General features: G+C 44.2%; 12 non-coding genes across 12 annotated transcripts; all 12 read right to left on the reverse strand.

The window, feature by feature from the left end:
• Positions 1-733: 733 nt before the first annotated feature.
• On the reverse strand, positions 734-805 carry trnap-agg (transfer RNA proline (anticodon AGG)). The gene has a single exon. It is a non-coding gene; the product is annotated as a tRNA-Pro (tRNA).
• Positions 806-1,696: 891 nt separating this feature from the next.
• trnap-agg (transfer RNA proline (anticodon AGG)) lies at positions 1,697-1,768 on the reverse strand. Its single transcript has one exon. It is a non-coding gene; the product is annotated as a tRNA-Pro (tRNA).
• An 890-nt stretch (positions 1,769-2,658) lies between these two features.
• trnap-agg (transfer RNA proline (anticodon AGG)) lies at positions 2,659-2,730 on the reverse strand. Its single transcript has one exon. It is a non-coding gene; the product is annotated as a tRNA-Pro (tRNA).
• Positions 2,731-3,620: 890 nt separating this feature from the next.
• On the reverse strand, positions 3,621-3,692 carry trnap-agg (transfer RNA proline (anticodon AGG)). Its single transcript has one exon. It is a non-coding gene; the product is annotated as a tRNA-Pro (tRNA).
• Positions 3,693-4,582: 890 nt separating this feature from the next.
• Positions 4,583-4,654, reverse strand: trnap-cgg (transfer RNA proline (anticodon CGG)). Its single transcript has one exon. It is a non-coding gene; the product is annotated as a tRNA-Pro (tRNA).
• A 6,740-nt stretch (positions 4,655-11,394) lies between these two features.
• trnap-ugg (transfer RNA proline (anticodon UGG)) lies at positions 11,395-11,466 on the reverse strand. The gene has a single exon. It is a non-coding gene; the product is annotated as a tRNA-Pro (tRNA).
• An 891-nt stretch (positions 11,467-12,357) lies between these two features.
• trnap-agg (transfer RNA proline (anticodon AGG)) lies at positions 12,358-12,429 on the reverse strand. Its single transcript has one exon. It is a non-coding gene; the product is annotated as a tRNA-Pro (tRNA).
• A 3,724-nt stretch (positions 12,430-16,153) lies between these two features.
• On the reverse strand, positions 16,154-16,225 carry trnap-agg (transfer RNA proline (anticodon AGG)). Its single transcript has one exon. It is a non-coding gene; the product is annotated as a tRNA-Pro (tRNA).
• An 890-nt stretch (positions 16,226-17,115) lies between these two features.
• Positions 17,116-17,187, reverse strand: trnap-agg (transfer RNA proline (anticodon AGG)). The gene has a single exon. It is a non-coding gene; the product is annotated as a tRNA-Pro (tRNA).
• An 891-nt stretch (positions 17,188-18,078) lies between these two features.
• trnap-agg (transfer RNA proline (anticodon AGG)) lies at positions 18,079-18,150 on the reverse strand. Its single transcript has one exon. It is a non-coding gene; the product is annotated as a tRNA-Pro (tRNA).
• An 891-nt stretch (positions 18,151-19,041) lies between these two features.
• Positions 19,042-19,113, reverse strand: trnap-agg (transfer RNA proline (anticodon AGG)). Its single transcript has one exon. It is a non-coding gene; the product is annotated as a tRNA-Pro (tRNA).
• Positions 19,114-20,965: 1,852 nt separating this feature from the next.
• Positions 20,966-21,037, reverse strand: trnap-ugg (transfer RNA proline (anticodon UGG)). Its single transcript has one exon. It is a non-coding gene; the product is annotated as a tRNA-Pro (tRNA).
• Between the last annotated feature and the right edge of the window lie 719 nt (positions 21,038-21,756).

A 21,756-nucleotide genomic window follows, 5' to 3' on the forward strand; every position in this document is an offset into this window, starting at 1 on the left:
TGCACACAGTGAATGAGAAAAAAGGGTTCCCAGTCATCCACGTCATGGTAGTCTGATGAGCTTTGAAAGAAAGCAGCTGGAATTCTCTAAGTGCCTTGAAGACCTTTCACCTCTCCTCTGAGAACCTTCGTTAGATCTAAAACTAAACGTTGGAGAGTCCCAGCTATTTAAACCCCAGAGGGGGTTGTCTTTACCAGGGTCGTTGACCAACTATGAAACACATCACATGAGCCAAGGGGTGGAAAAAAGGCGTGGGTGATTATCAGCAGGGGTTTCAGGTGAAACCATTATGAGACCTTCACATATGTAGTTTAACGTCTTTACACCGAAATTGAATGGCCTCAATTTCGATCAGACTTTGTGATCTCTAATAGCCCTTTTCCACTTGCACCTACCTAGCTTGGCTTAACTTGACTCAGCTCGATCTTTAGAGTTTCCATTAGGTGATAGTACCTGGTTACAGGTATTTTTTTAGTACCTGCCCAGTAAGGTTTCCAAGGCAATCTCAAAATGTGACATATACAGATTGCGTGGCAGGGACTGTGCAATCAATGGCATCACTCAATGAGTCATGAGAGTGACTCTTTCACAAAATCAAAAACGTTATTTTAGAAAGACAAATTGGTGTCACAGATCACATTGAATGGTTTGGCACACAACACATTTACAATGCCCCAGAAGGAATGTGTCTTAGCAAAGAATTCCATGAAGCTAAGAGCTTGTGAGTTTAAGGGGGCTCGTCCGGGATTTGAACCCGGGACCTCTCGCACCCTAAGCAAGAATCATACGCCTAGACCAACGAGCCACAGGAGGCCTATGTTCAAGTCTGCAACTCTGAAAGGATAGACTTATATCGGCCTTCAAATTCAAGCAGGATTGGTGTTAAGCTCTCTTCAGTATTCATTTTTGTACCTTCAGGCCTTTGCTACTGACAAGCTCCAACAGGGATGACTCCAGAGGGACTGCACACAGTGAATGAGAAAAAAGGGTTCCCAGTCATCCACGTCATGGTAGTCTGATGAGCTTTGAAAGAAAGCAGCTGGAATTCTCTAAGTGCCTTGAAGACCTTTCACCTCTCCTCTGAGAACCTTCGTTAGATCTAAAACTAAACGTTGGAGAGTCCCAGGTATTTAAACCCCAGAGGGGGTTGTCTTTACCAGGGTCGTTGACCAACTATGAAACACATCACATGAGCCAAGGGGTGGAAAAAAGGCGTGGGTGATTATCAGCTGAGGTTTCAGGTGAAACCATTATGAGACCTTCACATATGTAGTTTAACGTCTTTACACTGAAATTGAATGGCCTCAATTTCGATCAGACTTTGTGATCTCTAATAGCCCTTTTCCACTTGCACCTACCTAGCTTGGCTTAACTTGACTCAGCTCGATCTTTAAAGTTTCCATTAGGTGATAGTACCTGGTTATAGGTATTTTTTTAGTACCTGCCCAGTAAGGTTTCCAAGGCAATCTCAAAATGTGACATATACAGATTGCGTGGCAGGGACTGTGCAGTCAATGGCATCACTCAATGAGTCATGAGAGTGACTCTTTCACAAAATCAAAAACGTTATTTTAGAAAGACAAATTGGTGTCACAGATCACATTGAATGGTTTGGCACACAACACATTTACAATGCCCCAGAAGGAATGTGTCTTACCAAAGAATTCCATGAAGCTAAGAGCTTGTGAGTTTAAGGGGGCTCGTCCGGGATTTGAACCCGGGACCTCTCGCACCCTAAGCAAGAATCATACGCCTAGACCAACGAGCCACAGGAGGCCTACGTTCAAGTCTGCAACTCTGAAAGGATAGACTTATATCGGCCTTCAAATTCAAGCAGGATTGGTGTTAAGCTCTCTTCAGTATTCATTTTTGTACCTTCAGGCCTTTGCTACTGACAAGCTCCAACAGGGATGACTCCAGAGGGACTGCACACAGTGAATGAGAAAAAAGGGTTCCCAGTCATCCACGTCATGGTAGTCTGATGAGCTTTGAAAGAAAGCAGCTGGAATTCTCTAAGTGCCTTGAAGACCTTTCACCTCTCCTCTGAGAACCTTCGTTAGATCTAAAACTAAACGTTGGAGAGTCCCAGGTATTTAAACCCCAGAGGGGGTTGTCTTTACCAGGGTCGTTGACCAACTATGAAACACATCACATGAGCCAAGGGGTGGAAAAAAGGCGTGGGTGATTATCAGCAGAGGTTTCAGGTGAAACCATTATGAGACCTTCACATATGTAGTTTAACGTCTTTACACCGAAATTGAATGGCCTCAATTTCGATCAGACTTTGTGATCTCTAATAGCCCTTTTCCACTTGCACCTACCTAGCTTGGCTTAACTTGACTCAGCCCGATCTTTAAAGTTTCCATTAGGTGATAGTACCTGGTAACAGGTATATTTTAGTACCTGCCCAGTAAGGTTTCCAAGGCAATCTCAAAATGTGACATATACAGATTGCGTGGCAGGGACTGTGCAATCAATGGCATCACTCAATGAGTCATGAGAGTGACTCTTTCACAAAATCAAAAACGTTATTTTAGAAAGACAAATTGTTGTCACACATCACATTGAATGGTTTGGCACACAACACATTTACAATGCCCCAGAAGGAATGTGTCTTAGCAAAGAATTCCATGAAGCTAAGAGCTTGTGAGTTTAAGGGGGCTCGTCCGGGATTTGAACCCGGGACCTCTCGCACCCTAAGCGAGAATCATACGCCTAGACCAACGAGCCACAGGAGGCCTGCGTTCAAGTCTGCAACTCTGAAAGGATAGACTTATATTGGCCTTCAAATTCAAGCAGGAATGGTGTTAAGCTCTCTTCAGTATTCATTTTTGTACCTTCAGGCCTTTGCTACTGACAAGCTCCAACAGGGATGACTCCAGAGGGACTGCACACAGTGAATGAGAAAAAAGGGTTCCCAGTCATCCACGTCATGGTAGTCTGATGAGCTTTGAAAGAAAGCAGCTGGAATTCTCTAAGTGCCTTGAAGACCTTTCACCTCTCCTCTGAGAACCTTCGTTAGATCTAAAACTAAACGTTGGAGAGTCCCAGGTATTTAAAACCCAGAGCGGGTTGTCTTTACCAGGGTCGTTGACCAACTATGAAACACATCACATGAGCCAAGGGTGGAAAAAAGGCGTGGGTAATTATCAGCAGAGGTTTCAGGTGAAACCATTATGAGACCTTCACATATGTAGTTTAACGTCTTTACACCGAAATTGAATGGCCTCAATTTCGATCAGACTTTGTGATCTCTAATAGCCCTTTTCCACTTGCACCTACCTAGCTTGGCTTAACTTGACTCAGCTCGATCTTTAAAGTTTCCATTAGGTGATAGTACCTGGTTATAGGTATTTTTTTAGTACCTGCCCAGTAAGGTTTCCAAGGCAATCTCAAAATGTGACATATACAGATTGCGTGGCAGGGACTGTGCAGTCAATGGCATCACTCAATGAGTCATGCGAGTGACTCTTTCACAAAATCAAAAACGTTATTTTAGAAAGACAAATTGGTGTCACAGATCACATTGAATGGTTTGGCACACAACACATTTACAATGCCCCAGAAGGAATGTGTCTTAGCAAAGAATTCCATGAAGCTAAGAGATTGTGAGTTTAAGGGGGCTCATCCGGGATTTGAACCCGGGACCTCTCGCACCCTAAGCAAGAATCATACGCCTAGACCAACGAGCCACAGGAGGCCTACGTTCAAGTCTGCAACTCTGAAAGGATAGACTTATATCGGCCTTCAAATTCAAGCAGGATTGGTGTTAAGCTCTCTTCAGTATTCATTTTTGTACCTTCAGGCCTTTGCTACTGACAAGCTCCAACAGGGATGACTCCAGAGGGACTGCACACAGTGAATGAGAAAAAAGGGTTCCCAGTCATCCACGTCATGGTAGTCTGATGAGCTTTGAAAGAAAGCAGCTGGAATTCTCTAAGTGCCTTGAAGACCTTTCACCTCTCCTCTGAGAACCTTCGTTAGATCTAAAACTAAACGTTGGAGAGTCCCAGGTATTTAAACCCCAGAGGGGGTTGTCTTTACCAGGGTCGTTGACCAACTATGAAACACATCACATGAGCCAAGGGGTGGAAAAAAGGCGTGGGTGATTATCAGCAGAGGTTTCAGGTGAAACCATTATGAGACCTTCACATATGTAGTTTAACGTCTTTACACCGAAATTGAATGGCCTCAATTTCGATCAGACTTTGTGATCTCTAATAGCCGTTTTCCACTTGCACCTACCTAGCTTGGCTTAACTTGACTCAGCTCGATCTTTAGAGTTTCCATTAGGTGATAGTACCTGGTAACAGGTATATTTTAGTACCTGCCCAGTAAGGTTTCCAAGGCAATCTCAAAATGTGACATATACAGATTGCGTGGCAGGGACTGTGCAGTCAATGGCATCACTCAATGAGTCATGAGACTGACTCATTCACAAAATCGAAAACATTATTTTAGAAAGACTAATTGGTGTCACAGATCACATTGAGTCATTTGGCACACAACACATTTACAATGCCCCAGAAGGAATGTGTCTTAGCAAAGAATTCCATGAAGCTAAGAGCTTGTGAGTTTAAGGGGGCTCGTCCGGGATTTGAACCCGGGACCTCTCGCACCCGAAGCGAGAATCATACGCCTAGACCAACGAGCCACAGGAGGCCTGCGTTCAAGTCTGCAACTCTGAAAGGATAGACTTAAATCGGCCTTCAAATTCAAGCAGGAATGGTGTTAAGCTCTGTTCAGTATTCATTTTTGTACCTTCAGGACTTTGCTACTGACAAGCTCCAACAGGGATGACTCCAGAGGGACTGCACACAGTAAATGAGAAAAAAGGGTTCCCAGTCATCCACGTCATGGTAGTCTGATGAGCTTTGAAAGAAAGCAGCTCGAATTCTCTAAGTGCCTTGAAGACCTTTCACCTCTCCTCTGAGAACCTTCGTTAGATCTAAAACTAAACGTTGGAGAGTCCCAGGTATTTAAAACCCAGAGCGGGTTGTCTTTAACAGGGTCGTTGAACAACTATGAAACACATCACATGACCCAAGGGTGGAAAAAGGCGTGGGTAATTATCAGCAGAGGTTTCAGGTGAAACCATTATGAGACCTTCACATATGTAGTTTAACGTCTTTACACCGAAATTGAATGGCCTCAATTTCGATCAGACTTTGTGATCTCTAATAGCCCTTTTCCACTTGCACCTACCTAGCTTGGCTTAACTTGACTCAACTCGGTCTTTAAAGTTTCCATTAGGTGATAGTACCTGGTTACAGGTACTTTTTTTAGTACCTGCCCAGTAAGGTTTCCAAGGCAATCTCAAAATGTGACATATACAGATTGCGTGGCAGGGACTGTGCAGTCAATGGCATCACTCAATGAGTCATGAGAGTGACTCCTTCACAAAATCAACAACGTTATTTTAGAAAGACAAATTGGTGTCACAGATCACATTGAAAGGTTTGGCACACAACACATTTACAATGGCCCAGAAGGAATGTGTCTTACCAAAGAATTCCATGAAGCTAAGAGCTTGTGATTTTAAGGGGACTCGTCCGGGATTTGAACTCAGGACCTCTCGCACCCTAAGCCAGAATCATACGCCTAGACCAACGAGCCACAGGTAGCATGTGCTTAACTCTTCAACTCTGAAAGGATAGACTTAAATCGGCCTTCAAATTCAAGCAGGAATGATTTTAAGCTCTCTTCAGTATTCATTTTTGTACTTTCAGGACTTTGCTACTGACAAGCTCCAACAGGGATGACTCCAGAGGGACTGCACACAGTAAATGAGAAAAAAGGGTTCCCAGTCATCCACGTCATGGTAGTCTGATGAGCTTTGAAAGAAAGCAGCTGGAATTCTCTAAGTGCATTGAAGACCTTTCACCTCTCCTCTCCTCTGAGAACCTTCGTTAGATCTAAAACTAAACGTTGGAGAGTCCCAGGTATTTAAAACCCAGAGCGGGTTGTCTTTACCAGGGTCGTTGACCAACTATGAAACACATCACATGAGCCAAGGGTGGAAAAAAGGCGTGGGTAATTATCAGCAGAGGTTTCAGGTGAAACCATTATGAGACCTTCACATATGTAGTTTAACGTCTTTACACCGAAATTGAATGGCCTCAATTTCGATCAGACTTTGTGATCTCTAATAGCCCTTTTCCACTTGCACCTACCTAGCTTGGCTTAACTTGACTCAGCTCGATCTTTAGAGTTTCCATTAGGTGATAGTACCTGGTAACAGGTATATTTTAGTACCTGCCCAGTAAGGTTTCCAAGGCAATCTCAAAATGTGACATATACAGATTGCGTGGCAGGGACTGTGCAGTCAATGGCATCACTCAATGAGTCATGAGAGTGACTCTTTCACAAAATCAAAAACGTTATTTTAGAAAGACAAATTGGTGTCACACATCACTTGTATGGTTTCTCTCCTGTGTGGACTTGTTTGTGTCTTTTAAGCTGACCTGCAGTGGTGAAGGATGACCCACACTGATCATTGGGAAGCCATTTCACATGTCACATGAAGTGACATGAAGAGGAGGTAGACTTCCACCGTAACCTCCGTGCGGATCTGTGATATTTTGCTCGGCTAAAAGTTATCAAGGCTGACGAAAGCTTGGTTTTGCATTTGCTGGATATTGATCTGAAAACTCTTTTCTTGCTGCGTCACGACTGACTTTTTAGCTAACGTAAGCTAAAGTGGCAGTGTCTGTTTTTGTTTTTGATGCTGTCGCCGGTACGAGATTCCGGAATGGCACCACTTACCTCAACATCCAGCTGTGAAAGCTGCATCAACCTGAGTCAACAAGTGATCAAGCTGGAGCAAAGGATATCCACGCTATACCAAATTCAGGGGGCTGAATGCGAACTTGACACGATCCTCCTTGGCAAAGCTCAAACCACCGCTACTAGCGCTGAGCTAGCCGACACAGTGCACCATCCAGCTGCTGTGTCCCAAGATCCCCCCAACAGTCAACACAGGCTCTCAACTTGCGTCGCTGGTGCTTCTGCCAAGGACGAGAACTCCTGGTTTCAGCTAGGGGCCAGACCCAAGGCTCTGGTCAGCTCCACTCCACTCCAACCAGCGCCATGGACCATGGTTGAGACGCGTGGTGGCTGCAGAGGGGGCAGGAGGATCCGTCTCTCGCACCCTCACCCCTCCGGTGCGGTAGTATTGGAGAATAAATTCAATGTCCTGGATCCTGTGGACTTTCCTCCTCTGACCGCTAGCCCTCGCCATCCCGCTGTGTCACTGAGGTCTGCGCCATCTCCACCACTACGCCCCCGGAGCCGCGGCGGGCAACCCGACGCTGTGGTGCAAACTCACCGCGGAGAGCTGTGCTTTACCCCGGCTCCTCGGAGAAGAGGACCCACGGCGCGGCTACCTGGGAGTCACTCACGCAGTCCGGCTGGCGCATCTCCATCTGAACACCCCCGGTGTCGCGGCGCGGGCGTCTCAGATGGCCAACAGCCCTCGGTGGCACCTCCTCTCTCCACGCTGGTCCTCGGGGATTCCATCGTCAGGAACGTGCGGATGAGGGGGGCGCTCACGCTGTCGTTCCCGGGAGCCACTGTTGTTGACATAGTGGACAGAATTCCCAACATTCTGGCATCCCACCCACAGGTTAACCGGCTCATCATCCACATCGGCACCAATGATATCCCCAAACAGCAATCTGAGCTGCTGAAGTTGGACTTCCTCGAACTCTTCAGCCTTCTTGGTCAGTTGCAGGTGAGTGCTTTTATCTCTGGGCCCACCCCCACCTGTGGCAGAGGGATAGGCCGTTTCAGCCGGCTGCTCAGCCTTAACACCTGGCTTTCCTCTGCCTGTGTCTCCCACGGCGTGGGTTTTATTAACAACTTTGATGCCTTCTGGGAGAGGAGGCATCTTTTTGGGGCAGACGGGCTCCACCTCAACGCCTGGGGACGCCGTTTGCTGTCCGCCAATTTGGCATTTGGCGTACAGCACTCCCGCACATCGCCACTGTCTGCCACTGACTGATGTTCCCCTGGTCCCAGCTCCTATATTTGTTCCACTTTTAACAGTAATACACAAAACTCTGGACTAGGACCTTTCTCTCCCACAGTCAACACAATACCCGTCATAATCACAAACAGAGAGCAACAGAATTATCATAAATCCAGCAACTCCAAAAACATTAATAACCTCCGGCCTCTTCAAAAATATCAACATCCATTCAACTCTATTGTCAATAATCCACCAGTCTCAATCAGTATGGCACTTTTAAATGTACGCTCTCTGTCGAACAAGTCTTTTATTATTAATGATTTAATTTTAGATAATAAACTTGACTGTTTATTTTTAACTGAAACATGGCTGGGCTCGGATGCACCAGTTGTTCTCACTGAGGCCTCCCCACCAAATTTTAATTTCTCTTTTTCTATTAGAAGTGGTAAGAGAGGTGGTGGGACTGCATCTTTAGCCAACAACACACTCACCACCAAACAAATTTTATTTGATCATTTTACCACTTTTGAATTCCATGCTATTGTTTTCAGCAGCCCTCCAGTTTTATCTGTCACAATTTATAGACCACCTAAAGACAGCGCTGCTTTTATCAAGGTATTCTCAGAATTTTTAACAAACATACATTCAAAATATAATATGATCATTTTAACCGGTGATTTTAACCTGCACATAGATAATCCTTCTGACCCTGCAACAAAAGAATTCTTAAACATTCTTCACTGTTTGGATTTTACCCAGCACGTCACGCAGCCGACTCACAACAGAGGACACACGCTGGTGGACAGCCCATGGGTGATGACCAGGTCCAGAGTGTGTCCTCTCAAAAGAAATTGCAGGGCAGCAGAAAGGAGATGGAGGAAAAATAAAAATAATATCAACCATCAAATATTTTCCGAGCAACTTAAAATGTACAATAATACATTAAGGAAGTCAAGAAATTCATACTTCGCCAAAATAATCAGTATTAACAAAAATAATCCCAAGGTCCTCTTTTCCACCATAGATCATTTATTTAACCCTGATTTTAAAAGCTCCCAAAGAACCCCCACAGACTCGCTCTGTGAGCAGTTTGCAGACCACTTCAGGGGAAAGATCAGCGCCATCAGATCTGATATTTTATCTAATCGCGATATGATTGTAAACACATCTGAGGGCTCGATTGTACCTGAGGAGACACTGGACAGCTTTGTCCTGGTTAATGCTGAGAACTTTCAGAAGGTTTTCTCCACAGTGAGACCCACCACATGTCTTTTAGATCCAATTCCTTCTTCACTCTTTAAAACACTTTATGGATTTTTTGAGGCTGAGCTTTTATGCATGATGAATTGCTCTCTTCAGTTGGGTGTCTTCCCTGCTGCCTTTAAAATGGCGGTGGTGAGGCCCCTTCTGAAGAAGAGCAATTTGGATTGTAATGATTTTAATAACTACAGACCTGTATCCAACTTACCATTTTTAAGTAAAGTCTTAGAAAAACTTGTTTTTACTCAGATTACTGATTTTCTCAATGATAGACAGATCCTGGAGATACTCCAGTCTGGATTTAGGGTGAACCACAGCACAGAGACGGCTCTCCTAAAGGTTTTAAATGATCTTAGATGTAACTGGGACGCCCAAAAGCTCTCAGTCCTGGTGCTACTGGATCTAAGCGCAGCCTTTGATACAGTAGACCACGCTATTCTTTTAAACAGACTGAAACACATGGTGGGCCTCTCTGGTGCTGTACACAACTGGTTCACTTCCTATCTCTCTGACAGATCTTTTATGGTGAGTATGGATACATGCTCCTCTAAGATCCATAAAATGACATGTGGTGTGCCTCAAGGGTCGGTTCTAGGCCCTGTACTTTTTAATTTGTATATGCTCCCTCTCGGCAGTGTCATCAGGAGGCATGGAGTGAACGTCCACAGTTACGCTGATGACACGCAGCTGTACATCTCCGTGTCTCCTGATGACACCAGACCAATGGATGCCCTTTTTAACTGTGTCTTGGATATAAGATCTTGGATGGCAGAAAACTTTTTACAGCTTAACCAGGACAAAACTGAAGTTTTAATTGTTGGTCCTGAGGCTCAGAGAGAGAAACTCTTGTCTAAATTACAGGCATTTTCACTATGTCCTTCGCTACAAGTGAAAAACCTGGGTGTTATTTTTGACTCTGAGCTTGGTTTTATCCCACATGTTAAACATGTAACCAAAATTGGATTTTATCATCTAAAAAATATAGCCAGAGTCCGCCCTATTCTCTCTCGGGCCAACACGGAGATGCTGATGCATGCTTTTATTACCAGTCGCATTGATTACTGTAATGCCCTGCTCTCTGGTCTTCCTAAGAAGAATATTTCACCTTTACAACTCTTGCAAAACTCGGCAGCTCGTGTGCTGACGAAGACCAGAGGGCGGGCCCACATTACACCGGTTTTAGAATCGCTGCACTGGCTCCCCGTGTGTTTCAGGATCGATTTTAAAGTTCTTTTACTGGTTTTTAAATGTCTTAATGGTCTTGGGCCTTCTTATCTCTCAGATCTGCTTTTACCATACGAACCCTCGCGGACCCTGAGGTCCTCTGGTACTGGCCTTTTGATTGTCCCTAAAGTCAGGACACATACTCACGGAGAGGCAGCTTTTCAGTGGTATGGTCCTCGTCTGTGGAACAGCCTGCCGGAGGAGCTCAGGGCCGCAGAGAATGTACATGTTTTTAAGAACAGGCTCAAGACCTACCTTTTTAATTTAGCTTTTACTTAGCGTTTATTTATTTTATGCTTATTTATTCTATCCTGTTATTCTATTATTAATTTAGGATTTACCTAATATTTTTTGATTTTATTCTTATTCATTTTTTAATCTTCTTACTCTATTTATATTTATATTGTATCCTGTTCTTATTTATTTTATCATTTTACCCTGTATACATCGTATTGCATCATATCTCCAGTGTTTCCTCGGAGGGCGCTCTCTGCACCGGGGCTGTTATTGACCGTGGCTGCTGGGTCTCTGGGGTCCTCTCAGCCTGGTTGGGGGGCTCCTTTGCCTCCCTCCCGCTGTGTGCCCAGCCCGGAGGCTGCGGTCTGTGACCGGCTCCCGGTGCAGACGGCTCTCTGTTATAATGTTTCCTCACTTGGCTCATGCGAGCCCAGCCCAATTTTTACTCTTTAAGTGTGCGCGTGTGTGTATGTGTGTGTGTGTGGGGGGATATATGTGTATTGAGAGTGTGGGGAGTGAGTTGGAGGGTGGGGTGGGCTGCTTTTAACTATGTAAAGCACTTTGTGCTACATTTTTTCTGTATGAAAAGTGCTTTATAAATAAAGATTGATTGAAAGGTTTGGCACCCAACACATTTACAATGGCCCAGAAGGAATGTGTCTTACCAAAGAATTCCATGAAGCTTAGAGCTTGTGATTTTAAGGGGGCTCGTCCGGGATTTGAACCCGGGACCTCTCGCACCCAAAGCAAGAATCATACGCCTAGACCAACGAGCCACAGGAAGCCTGCGTTTAAGTCTGCAACTCTGAAAGGATAGACTTAAATCGGCCTTCAAATTCAAGCAGGAATGGTTTTAAGCTCTCTTCAGTATTCATTTTTGTACCTTCAGGCCTTTGCTACTGACAAGCTCCAACAGGGATGACTCCAGAGGGACTGCACACAGTGAATGAGAAAAAAGGGTTCCCAGTCATCCACGTCATGGTAGTCTGATGAGCTTTGAAAGAAAGCAGCTGGAATTCTCTAAGTGCCTTGAAGACCTTTCACCTCTCCTCTGAGAACCTTCGTTAGATCTAAAACTAAACGTTGGAGAGTCCCAGCTATTTAAACCCCAGAGGGGGTTGTCTTTACCAGGGTCGTTGACCAACTATGAAACACATCACATGAGCCAAGGGGTGGAAAAAAGGCGTGGGTGATTATCAGCAGGGGTTTCAGGTGAAACCATTATGAGACCTTCACATATGTAGTTTAACGTCTTTACACCGAAATTGAATGGCCTCAATTTCGATCAGACTTTGTGATCTCTAATAGCCCTTTTCCACTAGCACCTACCTAGCTTGGCTTAACTTGACTCAGCTCGATCTTTAAAGTTTCCATTAGGTGATAGTACCTGGTTATAGGTATTTTTTTAGTACCTGCCCAGTAAGGTTTCCAAGGCAATCTCAAAATGTGACATATACAGATTGCGTGGCAGGGACTGTGCAATCAATGGCATCACTCAATGAGTCATGAGAGTGACTCTTTCACAAAATCAAAAACGTTATTTTAGAAAGACAAATTGGTGTCACAGATCACATTGAATGGTTTGGCACACAACACATTTACAATGCCCCAGAAGGAATGTGTCTTAGCAAAGAATTCCATGAAGCTAAGAGCTTGTGAGTTTAAGGGGGCTCGTCCGGGATTTGAACCCGGGACCTCTCGCACCCTAAGCAAGAATCATACGCCTAGACCAACGAGCCACAGGAGGCCTACGTTCAAGTCTGCAACTCTGAAAGGATAGACTTATATCGGCCTTCAAATTCAAGCAGGATTGGTGTTAAGCTCTCTTCAGTATTCATTTTTGTACCTTCAGGCCTTTGCTACTGACAAGCTCCAACAGGGATGACTCCAGAGGGACTGCACACAGTGAATGAGAAAAAAGGGTTCCCAGTCATCCACGTCATGGTAGTCTGATGAGCTTTGAAAGAAAGCAGCTGGAATTCTCTAAGTGCCTTGAAGACCTTTCACCTCTCCTCTGAGAACCTTCGTTAGATCTAAAACTAAACGTTGGAGAGTCCCAGGTATTTAAACCCCAGAGGGGGTTGTCTTTACCAGGGTCGTTGACCAACTATGAAACACATCACATGAGCCAAGGGGTGGAAAAAAGGCGTGGGTGATTATCAGCAGAGGTTTCAGGTGAAACCATTATGAGACCTTCACATATGTAGTTTAACGTCTTTACACCGAAATTGAATGGCCTCAATTTCGATCAGACTTTGTGATCTCTAATAGCCCTTTTCCACTTGCACCTACCTAGCTTGGCTTAACTTGACTCAGCCCGATCTTTAAAGTTTCCATTAGGTGATAGTACCTGGTAACAGGTATATTTTAGTACCTGCCCAATAAGGTTTCCAAGGCAATCTCAAAATGTGACATATACAGATTGCGTGGCAGGGACTGTGCAGTCAATGGCATCACTCAATGAGTCATGAGAGTGACTCTTTCACAAAATCAAAAACGTCATTTTAGAAAGACAAATTGTTGTCACACATCACATTGAATGGTTTGGCACACAACACATTTACAATGCCCCAGAAGGAATGTGTCTTAGCAAAGAATTCCATGAAGCTAAGAGCTTGTGAGTTTAAGGGGGCTCGCACCCTAAGCAAGAATCATACGCCTAGACCAACGAGCCACAGGAGGCCTGCGTTCAAGTCTGCAACTCTGAAAGGATAGACTTATATTGGCCTTCAAATTCAAGCAGGATTGGTGTTAAGCTCTCTTCAGTATTCATTTTTGTACCTTCAGGCCTTTGCTACTGACAAGCTCCAACAGGGATGACTCCAGAGGGACTGCACACAGTGAATGAGAAAAAAGGGTTCCCAGTCATCCACGTCATGGTAGTCTGATGAGCTTTGAAAGAAAGCAGCTGGAATTCTCTAAGTGCCTTGAAGACCTTTCACCTCTCCTCTGAGAACCTTCGTTAGATCTAAAACTAAACGTTGGAGAGTCCCAGGTATTTAAACCCCAGAGGGGGTTGTCTTTACCAGGGTCGTTGACCAACTATGAAACACATCACATGAGCCAAGGGGTGGAAAAAAGGCGTGGGTGATTATCAGCAGAGGTTTCAGGTGAAACCATTATGAGACCTTCACATATGTAGTTTAACGTCTTTACACTGAAATTGAATGGCCTCAATTTCGATCAGACTTTGTGATCTCTAATAGCCCTTTTCCACTTGCACCTACCTAGCTTGGCTTAACTTGACTCAGCTCGATCTTTAAAGTTTCCATTAGGTGATAGTACCTGGTTATAGGTATTTTTTTAGTACCTGCCCAGTAAGGTTTCCAAGGCAATCTCAAAATGTGACATATACAGATTGCGTGGCAGGGACTGTGCAGTCAATGGCATCACTCAATGAGTCATGAGAGTGACTCTTTCACAAAATCAAAAACGTTATTTTAGAAAGACAAATTGGTGTCACAGATCACATTGAATGGTTTGGCACACAACACATTTACAATGCCCCAGAAGGAATGTGTCTTAGCAAAGAATTCCATGAAGCTAAGAGCTTGTGAGTTTAAGGGGGCTCGTCCGGGATTTGAACCCAGGACCTCTCGCACCCTAAGCAAGAATCATACGCCTAGACCAACGAGCCACAGGAGGCCTACGTTCAAGTCTGCAACTCTGAAAGGATAGACTTATATCGGCCTTCAAATTCAAGCAGGATTGGTGTTAAGCTCTCTTCAGTATTCATTTTTGTACCTTCAGGCCTTTGCTACTGACAAGCTCCAACAGGGATGACTCCAGAGGGACTGCACACAGTGAATGAGAAAAAAGGGTTCCCAGTCATCCACGTCATGGTAGTCTGATGAGCTTTGAAAGAAAGCAGCTGGAATTCTCTAAGTGCCTTGAAGACCTTTCACCTCTCCTCTGAGAACCTTCGTTAGATCTAAAACTAAACGTTGGAGAGTCCCAGGTATTTAAACCCCAGAGGGGGTTGTCTTTACCAGGGTCGTTGACCAACTATGAAACACATCACATGAGCCAAGGGGTGGAAAAAAGGCGTGGGTGATTATCAGCAGAGGTTTCAGGTGAAACCATTATGAGACCTTCACATATGTAGTTTAACGTCTTTACACCGAAATTGAATGGCCTCAATTTCGATCAGACTTTGTGATCTCTAATAGCCCTTTTCCACTTGCACCTACCTAGCTTGGCTTAACTTGACTCAGCCCGATCTTTAAAGTTTCCATTAGGTGATAGTACCTGGTAACAGGTATATTTTAGTACCTGCCCAATAAGGTTTCCAAGGCAATCTCAAAATGTGACATATACAGATTGCGTGGCAGGGACTGTGCAGTCAATGGCATCACTCAATGAGTCATGAGAGTGACTCTTTCACAAAATCAAAAACGTCATTTTAGAAAGACAAATTGTTGTCACACATCACATTGAATGGTTTGGCACACAACACATTTACAATGCCCCAGAAGGAATGTGTCTTAGCAAAGAATTCCATGAAGCTAAGAGCTTGTGAGTTTAAGGGGGCTCGCACCCTAAGCAAGAATCATACGCCTAGACCAACGAGCCACAGGAGGCCTGCGTTCAAGTCTGCAACTCTGAAAGGATAGACTTATATTGGCCTTCAAATTCAAGCAGGATTGGTGTTAAGCTCTCTTCAGTATTCATTTTTGTACCTTCAGGCCTTTGCTACTGACAAGCTCCAACAGGGATGACTCCAGAGGGACTGCACACAGTGAATGAGAAAAAAGGGTTCCCAGTCATCCACGTCATGGTAGTCTGATGAGCTTTGAAAGAAAGCAGCTGGAATTCTCTAAGTGCCTTGAAGACCTTTCACCTCTCCTCTGAGAACCTTCGTTAGATCTAAAACTAAACGTTGGAGAGTCCCAGGTATTTAAACCCCAGAGGGGGTTGTCTTTACCAGGGTCGTTGACCAACTATGAAACACATCACATGAGCCAAGGGGTGGAAAAAAGGCGTGGGTGATTATCAGCAGAGGTTTCAGGTGAAACCATTATGAGACCTTCACATATGTAGTTTAACGTCTTTACACTGAAATTGAATGGCCTCAATTTCGATCAGACTTTGTGATCTCTAATAGCCCTTTTCCACTTGCACCTACCTAGCTTGGCTTAACTTGACTCAGCTCGATCTTTAAAGTTTCCATTAGGTGATAGTACCTGGTTATAGGTATTTTTTTAGTACCTGCCCAGTAAGGTTTCCAAGGCAATCTCAAAATGTGACATATACAGATTGCGTGGCAGGGACTGTGCAGTCAATGGCATCACTCAATGAGTCATGAGAGTGACTCTTTCACAAAATCAAAAACGTTATTTTAGAAAGACAAATTGGTGTCACAGATCACATTGAATGGTTTGGCACACAACACATTTACAATGCCCCAGAAGGAATGTGTCTTAGCAAAGAATTCCATGAAGCTAAGAGCTTGTGAGTTTAAGGGGGCTCGTCCGGGATTTGAACCCGGGACCTCTCGCACCCTAAGCAAGAATCATACGCCTAGACCAACGAGCCACAGGAGGCCTACGTTCAAGTCTGCAACTCTGAAAGGATAGACTTATATCGGCCTTCAAATTCAAGCAGGATTGGTGTTAAGCTCTCTTCAGTATTCATTTTTGTACCTTCAGGCCTTTGCTACTGACAAGCTCCAACAGGGATGACTCCAGAGGGACTGCACACAGTGAATGAGAAAAAAGGGTTCCCAGTCATCCACGTCATGGTAGTCTGATGAGCTTTGAAAGAAAGCAGCTGGAATTCTCTAAGTGCCTTGAAGACCTTTCACCTCTCCTCTGAGAACCTTCGTTAGATCTAAAACTAAACGTTGGAGAGTCCCAGGTATTTAAACCCCAGAGGGGGTTGTCTTTACCAGGGTCGTTGACCAACTATGAAACACATCACATGAGCCAAGGGGTGGAAAAAAGGCGTGGGTGATTATCAGCAGAGGTTTCAGGTGAAACCATTATGAGACCTTCACATATGTAGTTTAACGTCTTTACACCGAAATTGAATGGCCTCAATTTCGATCAGACTTTGTGATCTCTAATAGCCCTTTTCCACTTGCACCTACCTAGCTTGGCTTAACTTGACTCAGCCCGATCTTTAAAGTTTCCATTAGGTGATAGTACCTGGTAACAGGTATATTTTAGTACCTGCCCAGTAAGGTTTCCAAGGCAATCTCAAAATGTGACATATACAGATTGCGTGGCAGGGACTGTGCAATCAATGGCATCACTCAATGAGTCATGAGAGTGACTCTTTCACAAAATCAAAAACGTTATTTTAGAAAGACAAATTGTTGTCACACATCACATTGAATGGTTTGGCACACAACACATTTACAATGCCCCAGAAGGAATGTGTCTTAGCAAAGAATTCCATGAAGCTAAGAGCTTGTGAGTTTAAGGGGGCTCGTCCGGGATTTGAACCCGGGACCTCTCGCACCCTAAGCAAGAATCATACGCCTAGACCAACGAGCCACAGGAGGCCTGCGTTCAAGTCTGCAACTCTGAAAGGATAGACTTATATTGGCCTTCAAATTCAAGCAGGAATGGTGTTAAGCTCTCTTCAGTATTCATTTTTGTACCTTCAGGCCTTTGCTACTGACAAGCTCCAACAGGGATGACTCCAGAGGGACTGCACACAGTGAATGAGAAAAAAGGGTTCCCAGTCATCCACGTCATGGTAGTCTGATGAGCTTTGAAAGAAAGCAGCTGGAATTCTCTAAGTGCCTTGAAGACCTTTCACCTCTCCTCTGAGAACCTTCGTTAGATCTAAAACTAAACGTTGGAGAGTCCCAGGTATTTAAAACCCAGAGCGGGTTGTCTTTACCAGGGTCGTTGACCAACTATGAAACACATCACATGACCCAAGGGTGGAAAAAAGGCGTGGGTAATTATCAGCAGAGGTTTCAGGTGAAACCATTATGAGACCTTCACATATGTAGTTTAACGTCTTTACACCGAAATTGAATGGCCTCAATTTCGATCAGACTTTGTGATCTCTAATAGCCCTTTTCCACTTGCACCTACCTAGCTTGGCTTAACTTGACTCAGCTCGATCTTTAAAGTTTCCATTAGGTGATAGTACCTGGTTACAGGTACTTTTTTTAGTACCTGCCCAGTAAGGTTTCCAAGGCAATCTCAAAATGTGACATATACAGATTGCGTGGCAGGGACTGTGCAGTCAATGGCATCACTCAATGAGTCATGAGAGTGACTCTTTCACAAAATCAAAAACGTTATTTTAGAAAGACAAATTGTTGTCACACATCACATTGAATGGTTTGGCACACAACACATTTACAATGCCCCAGAAGGAATGTGTCTTAGCAAAGAATTCCATGAAGCTAAGAGCTTGTGAGTTTAAGGGGGCTCGTCCGGGATTTGAACCCGGGACCTCTCGCACCCTAAGCAAGAATCATACGCCTAGACCAACGAGCCACAGGAGGCCTGCGTTCAAGTCTGCAACTCTGAAAGGATAGACTTATATTGGCCTTCAAATTCAAGCAGGAATGGTGTTAAGCTCTCTTCAGTATTCATTTTTGTACCTTCAGGCCTTTGCTACTGACAAGCTCCAACAGGGATGACTCCAGAGGGACTGCACACAGTGAATGAGAAAAAAGGGTTCCCAGTCATCCACGTCATGGTAGTCTGATGAGCTTTGAAAGAAAGCAGCTGGAATTCTCTAAGTGCCTTGAAGACCTTTCACCTCTCCTCTGAGAACCTTCGTTAGATCTAAAACTAAACGTTGGAGAGTCCCAGGTATTTAAAACCCAGAGCGGGTTGTCTTTACCAGGGTCGTTGACCAACTATGAAACACATCACATGAGCCAAGGGTGGAAAAAAGGCGTGGGTAATTATCAGCAGAGGTTTCAGGTGAAACCATTATGAGACCTTCACATATGTAGTTTAACGTCTTTACACCGAAATTGAATGGCCTCAATTTCGATCAGACTTTGTGATCTCTAATAGCCCTTTTCCACTTGCACCTACCTAGCTTGGCTTAACTTGACTCAGCTCGATCTTTAAAGTTTCCATTAGGTGATAGTACCTGGTTACAGGTACTTTTTTTAGTACCTGCCCAGTAAGGTTTCCAAGGCAATCTCAAAATGTGACATATACAGATTGCGTGGCAGGGACTGTGCAGTCAATGGCATCACTCAATGAGTCATGAGAGTGACTCTTTCACAAAATCAAAAACGTTATTTTAGAAAGACAAATTGTTGTCACACATCACATTGAATGGTTTGGCACACAACACATTTACAATGCCCCAGAAGGAATGTGTCTTAGCAAAGAATTCCATGAAGCTAAGAGCTTGTGAGTTTAAGGGGGCTCGTCCGGGATTTGAACCCGGGACCTCTCGCACCCTAAGCAAGAATCATACGCCTAGACCAACGAGCCACAGGAGGCCTGCGTTCAAGTCTGCAACTCTGAAAGGATAGACTTATATTGGCCTTCAAATTCAAGCAGGAATGGTGTTAAGCTCTCTTCAGTATTCATTTTTGTACCTTCAGGCCTTTGCTACTGACAAGCTCCAACAGGGATGACTCCAGAGGGACTGCACACAGTGAATGAGAAAAAAGGGTTCCCAGTCATCCACGTCATGGTAGTCTGATGAGCTTTGAAAGAAAGCAGCTGGAATTCTCTAAGTGCCTTGAAGACCTTTCACCTCTCCTCTGAGAACCTTCGTTAGATCTAAAACTAAACGTTGGAGAGTCCCAGGTATTTAAAACCCAGAGCGGGTTGTCTTTACCAGGGTCGTTGACCAACTATGAAACACATCACATGACCCAAGGGTGGAAAAAAGGCGTGGGTAATTATCAGCAGAGGTTTCAGGTGAAACCATTATGAGACCTTCACATATGTAGTTTAACGTCTTTACACCGAAATTGAATGGCCTCAATTTCGATCAGACTTTGTGATCTCTAATAGCCCTTTTCCACTTGCACCTACCTAGCTTGGCTTAACTTGACTCAGCTCGATCTTTAGAGTTTCCATTAGGTGATAGTACCTGGTTACAGGTATTTTTTTAGTACCTGCCCAGTAAGGTTTCCAAGGCAATCTCAAAATGTGACATATACAGATTGCGTGGCAGGGACTGTGCAGTCAATGGCATCACTCAATGAGTCATGAGAGTGACTCATTCACAAAATCGAAAACGTTATTTTAGAAAGACAAATTGGTGTCACACATCACATTGAAAGGTTTGGCACCCAACACATTTAAAATGACCCAGAAGGAATGTGTCTTACCAAAGAATTCCATGAAGCTTAGAGCCTGTGATTTTAAGGGGGCTCGTCCGGGATTTGAACCCAGGACCTCTCGCACCCAAAGCGAGAATCATACGCCTAGACCAACGATCCACAGGTAGCATGTCTTTAACTCTTCAACTCTGAAAGGATAGACTTAAATCGGCCTTCAAATTCAAGCAGGAATGGTGTTAAGCTCTCTTCAGTATTCCTTTTTGTACTTTCAGGACTTTGCTACTGACAAGCTCCAACAGGGATGACTCCAGAGGGACTGCACACAGTAAATGAGAAAAAAGGGTTCCCAGTCATCCACGTCATGGTAGTCTGATGAGCTTTGAAAGAAAGCAGCTGGAATTCTCTAAGTGCCTTGAAGACCTTTCACCTCTCCTCTGAGAACCTTCGTTAGATCTAAAACTAAACGTTGGAGAGTCCCAGGTATTTAAAACCCAGAGCGGGTTGTCTTTACCAGGGTCGTTGACCAACTATGAAACACATCACATGAGCCAAGGGGTGGAAAAAAGGCGTGGGTAATTATCAGCAGAGGTTTCAGGTGAAACCATTATGAGACCTTCACATATGGAGTTTAACGTCTTTACACCGAAATTGAATGGCCTCAATTTCGATCAGACTTTGTGATCTCTAATAGCCGTTTTCCACTTGCACCTACCTAGCTTGGCTTAACTTGACTCAGCTCGATCTTTAAAGTTTCCATTAGGTGATAGTACCTGGTAACAGGTATATTTTAGTACCTGCCCAGTAAGGTTTCCAAGGCAATCTCAAAATGTGACATATACAGATTGCGTGGCAGGGACTGTGCAGTCAATGGCATCACTCAATGAGTCATGAGAGTGACTCCTTCACAAAATCAAAAAAGTTATTTTAGAAAGACAAATTGGTGTCACACATCACATTGAGTCGTTTGGAACACAACACATTTACAATGCCCCAGAAGGAATGTGTCTTAGCAAAGAATTCCATGAAGCTTAGAGCATGTGAGTTTAAGGGGGCTCGTCCGGGATTTGAACCCGGGACCTCTCGCACCCAAAGCGAGAATCATACGCCTAGACCAACGAGCCACAGGAAGCCTGCGTTTAAGTCTGCAACTCTGAAAGGATAGACTTAAATCGGCCTTCAAATTCAAGCAGGAATGTTTTTAAGCTCTCTTCAGTATTCATTTTTGTACCTTCAGGACTTTGCTACTGACAAGCTCCAACAGGGATGACTCCAGAGGGACTGCACACAGTGAATGAGAAAAAAGGGTTCCCAGTCATCCACGTCATGGTAGTCTGATGAGCTTTGAAAGAAAGCAGCTGGAATTCTCTAAGTGCCTTGAAGACCTTTCACCTCTCCTCTGAGAACCTTCGTTAGATCTAAAACTAAACGTTGGAGAGTCCCAGCTATTTAAAACCCAGAGCGGGTTGTCTTTACCAGGGTCGTTGACCAACTATGAAACACATCACATGAGCCAAGGGTGGAAAAAAGGCGTGGGTAAATATCAGCAGAGGTTTCAGGTGAAACCATTATGAGACCTTCACATATGTAGCGTAATGTCTTTACCTCAATTTCGATAAGACTTTGTGCTCTCCAATAGCCCTTTTCCACTAGCACCCACCTACACTGTAAAAAAAACCCTGTAGATTTTACGGTAAAACGCTGGCACCTGTGGTTGCCAGAAATCTACTGTAAAATTACGGGTGAAACATTTTCTTCTTTAACGGTAACAAGGTATTGTTATTGTTGATTTTACGGTTAAAAACAGTGCTAGGGTCAATATTTTACCGTAGAAGAAAATGTT

This window comes from Maylandia zebra, linkage group LG18, assembly GCF_041146795.1.
Source record: "Maylandia zebra isolate NMK-2024a linkage group LG18, Mzebra_GT3a, whole genome shotgun sequence".
Classification (NCBI taxonomy): domain Eukaryota; kingdom Metazoa; phylum Chordata; class Actinopteri; order Cichliformes; family Cichlidae; genus Maylandia; species Maylandia zebra.